Below are 5,042 nucleotides of genomic sequence, written 5' to 3' on the forward strand. Positions count from 1 at the left end.
CGAGGAAGTTATGCTTAAAATACTTTCAATCACTGCAGCAGAAGAAAACCGAAAAACGGGAAAACTTGCTATGGCCGCGGCCAGCCTTATTCCAGGCCGTGGCCTGGGGGACAGAACGTAGTGGCCGCGGCCAGCAATGTCCCAGGCCGCGGCCGGAGCCCGATTTTCTGGAAAATACATTTTTCTAGTGGCCGCGGCCACCAAGAATCATTGGCCGCGGCCGTCAATCGATTTTTTTTCTTAAATTTCAATTTTTAAATGTAATTTTTGGGGGGCTATAAAAGGGATTAGGGTTAACTTTTATTATAACTTTGGATTGCGATTTTTAGAGGCTAGAGCAGCAGAGGAGGAGGAAAAAACATCATCATCTATATTCTTCAATCTAGTTTTTCTTTCTTCTCAAGACTCTTTTATTTTCATTGAATATTTATGTTTATGAATATGAATATGATTATGGAGTAGTTTTCTTTATAGTTAAGGGTTATTTCAAAACCCTAGACATGATATCTTGAATGCATTGATGAATTTTATTTCTTTTATTCCCTTATATTAAATTGCTTTTATTTTTCTATTTGAATGTCATGGATCTTGTAAAATCTTGTTTAGATGGCCACTAATTAAGGTTTTGCATTGTTCTACTATCATCTTAGGATTTCTATTCACCTAATAGTTTAGGATTCTAAGTAAAGTGATAAATTGCAATTAAGGTATTGTGACAGGTATTTTAATTGTGATGAGAAATAGAACCTAGGTTAAATGAATTGCATGCTTAATGAATTTGTTGCCTAGATTAACCTGTTTCCACAAAGTGTAATGCTTTTACTAGGTTAAATAGATTGCATGCTTAATGGGTTTATTGCTGGGTAAAAATGGTTAATTAAGAGCGCTTAGCTTTAATTACTTATATTTGGGAAACTGTTATAATTGACTGCTTAAGTGCTATCTGCGGGGTTAATAGTTTAATTGGGAATATGGAATATTATTCATCATTGTTGATAGATTGATTGTTGAAGGTGGAGAGTAATTCTTGACTATTTCTTTAATATCGTTATATCCTTAGTTATTCAATCGTTGATATTTATTTCATTTTATGTTTTCAGCTATAAAAACTAAAACTCCGTTTTAATTTCAGTCTAATATTATTTTGAATAATAATTTGATCATAGTCCTCGTGGGTTCGACCCTTATTTACCTCTATACTGAAGTAGTTGGTGTAAGTGAAAAAAATATATTTAAATTTGATACGGCATACGACACGCATCAAAGGGTCTCGCCTTGTGAGACCCATCCCTAAGCCTCGTACATGCCTATTTCCAGGCCTCGTACTTGGAGGTAAGGACAGGATAAAAGAAGTATGGATCAACACTTACTAAAATATAAAGAAACCTAGAGAAGATATTTAGGTAAGGGGGACCACTAGGCATGAGATAAATGTACAAGCACGGGATGTACAACCCTGAAAAAGGGCAAAGGCATGACTCTGACATCTGTGTCCAACAAGTAGTGGAGGTACGGATTTGTACAGAGAGTGGAAGCACTACATGCATGCCTTTGACTAGGCACCAGGCCGACACCATGACCTTCTGCCCCACCACAACCTGTGTCACTACCCTGACAATGTACCTATGTACAATCTTGTCCCCAGGGACCACAATGTATGAGGAGTCATTAGAGTTCCATTATAAATAGATCATCACCCCTCCAGAAAGGGGGTTGGAAAATTGATTGTATGCTAAGGCTGTTAAGTAATATACAATTTCGACTCCATTGTAGTTCGACATATTTACTCTTTCAAGTTTTCTCCATCTTCTTCTAAGATACCTTTGGCAATACAGTCTTAGTTTTCTGACCTTATATCGTTGACGAGATTTCACCGTCAACAAGAAATATTTGTTTAAAGTTTAAAAATTAATTTTAATGAAGATTTGAGATACACAATTGGGATTTTAATAGTTATACCACATTATTTACTATTTTTTTTTTACTATTTCATCTGAAAATTGTAGATTTTTTAATTAATTTTTTAGGTTGATTAAGTATATATAGATGTCTAAAATTAGGAAAATAATTTAATTTTAATTTACATACTAAATTTCATGTGTAGATATAAGTAATTCAAGTATATATATTTGTGATTTTTTTTATTCATATTATTATTTAATTTAAAATTTATATATATTTGTATATATATTTTAAATATTTTATTAACATTGAAGTAAGTTGATTATATATATATATTATATTTTATTTATTTATTTAGTAATATTTTATTTATTAATTAATTTAGTTTTATCAGTTATTAGAGAGATTTTTGCCTCAAAATTTCTATTTCAAGCACACATTTGGGGTTTTTAAATTTCTAAAATTGCAAGAATAAGTTATTGTTGATCCAATTATTTAGTGATATTTTTTTAGTAATCTTTTATTTATTAATTAATTAATTAAATTTTTTAGGTTGTGAATTTAATAGCAAAATGCATTGCAAAGTGAAGTAAATTTGCTAGCTAGGACTATTAATTGCAAGAGGTACGCACATTATCTTATTTCTTGTTTTAGTATTATTAAATTTTTGTTAGAGGAGTTTGAATATCTTAAATATTCATCCATAGTGAAGTAGGTTCTCAGATTAAAATTGTGTGTTGCAGTGATAACATAAGGTTGAGAACTGTGTGTTTTAGTGAAGTAGGTTTCGGAAAATTTGTTTATGTGCTGTGGAGCTATAAGGAAGAAACTTGTGTGTTATTTGAATTGTTTGACTTGTTGTTACCAGATGGTTAGATCACTATTAAAGGGGAAATGCTTCCTGGTTTTGTCTAGAATTATGTATTCTATTATTATATTTGAATTATGTTGTGCTTATATATGATTGGATTTGATTAGAATGACAGATGACTAGGTTACTAACATATAAGAAATGCTGCCCAATTTTTATATGCTCGGTCATATACTTATTTAGTTTTTATTGTCAAATTTTTTATAGACATAGAAGAAGATATGGATGGAAAATTGATATCAGCGAATAAGTTATCAGATTTGTTCTAGAAGTAATAACAGATCAGAAGGACCAATTGCTCTCTCAACACAACGACCACGAGAAATAATACACCGTTTGAGTGATCCTCTAACACAAGACACTAGTCCTTTGGAACATATATACAATTTTATATCTCATTGGGATGACAACGACCGTTTCAATTCAGGCATAGATGAGGATGCATTTGATCATGATATTTCAAGTCTTTACGTATGCAAAGAGAACATACTTCAATTTATTCGAATGGAAAAGATTGGACAAGGAGTTTTCGTTTGCTACATGAGGTATTTCACATGTTTTTTTAATTAACCTTTCTTATTTGATTTATTTTAACCACAAATTTTCCAAATTATATTTTTGACTACTTTTTTTCTGAATAGGTTGTTATACAATTTTTTGGTAGAACAAGGGCGCAAAAATAAGTTTTTATTTGTCAATCCTAATGTTGTACCCACTAAAGGAAGTTCATTCAAAGAGCATGTTCAAGGTCTGTTCAAGCGCTGTCGTCAATTAAGATCAAATGAGCAACTTATGATTGTCCCTTGGAACTATGGGTAAGTTCAAAAATTTGTTATTGTCAGATACTTAGTCCTTATAACATTTGTGTTGGAGACTTATACCTAGTATTGTTTTTCTTCTGCAGTGAGCATTGGATATTGATTATATTGGCCCCATATGCATATTACGTTTGTTATTGTGATCCGGTGAACTCAAAACTGGAAAACCGTGAAAAAATTGTGGCAGTAATAGTCAATGCTTTCAACTTTTTTCTGACCAGTCTACAAAAACCTCCCGAGATTCCAAATAATATAGAAATTGTGCAACCGAAAGTAAGTAACTACGACTTTAATTATTTTGAAAATCTATACTTGAATTTTACTAATATTCTTTATATTAATTGAATAAGCTTTTATTTAAATATTAGTATACACACCAACCAGACAATGTGGCATGTTGATATTATGTGATGAGGATGTTCAAGGATTACATTGAACATTCACGACCTGGACGTTACTTGAAGAAAGAGATATGTATATAAATTTATTCAAAGTTAACAGTTTATTTATTATTAAAGTATATATATAATCAAATAATAATAATTAACTAATATATTTTTCTTTGTATTTTTTGTAGCTAAACACTACGCCATATACACCAGCACAAATTAATGAAATGCAACAACATTGGACGAACCATATGCTATCGATAATTCAAAGTCATCGTCCCACATATTAGGTTTTAGTTTTTGTTTACTTTTTCTTTCTTACTATATGTTTAGCTAGCTAGTGTAATATTTGTTAATTTTGTATGTTTAATAACAAATATTACATTTTTGTATATTTAGTTAGCAAAAACATATTATATACACATTTCAGTTTTATTAATGAAAATTCACAATTTAAATTTGTATATAATTTAGATTTTTTAATTAATATATTTAATTCTATTTCAAAAAAATTAATATATTTAATTCCATTAATTAATATACTTAAAATAATATTTTTTTTTTTAAAATACAAAAACCAATGATGATATGAGACATTGAATGTCCACAAAGTCTCCCCATGTGAGACTTTGTAGGTACCCTATGATGACTCCCAGTGGGAGACTTTGTAGACATTCAACGTCTCTTCCTGGGAGTCATCGTAGGGTGTAAAACGTATACCCTATGATGACTCCTAGGGGAAGACGTTGGATGTCTACAAAGTCTCATCCTGAGAGTCATCATAGGGTACCTACAATGTCTCCCACGAGGAGACTTTGTAGACATTCAACGTTTCTCATTAGAAGTCATCGTAGGGTGCAAAACGTACACCCTATGATAATTCCCAGGAAGAGACGTTAAATGTCTACAAAGTCTCCTCATGAGAGTCACCGTAGGGCCATTTAAGATGACTCCTTCAACAACGTCTTTCTTAAAGGGAGACATTAAATATCTACAATATCTCCTCCATATAGCCATTAAATATCTATTTTGTTGTAGTGTCCTTAGCTCATTTTGTTTGCT

This window comes from Humulus lupulus, chromosome X, assembly GCF_963169125.1.
Source record: "Humulus lupulus chromosome X, drHumLupu1.1, whole genome shotgun sequence".
In the NCBI taxonomy this organism is placed as follows: domain Eukaryota; kingdom Viridiplantae; phylum Streptophyta; class Magnoliopsida; order Rosales; family Cannabaceae; genus Humulus; species Humulus lupulus.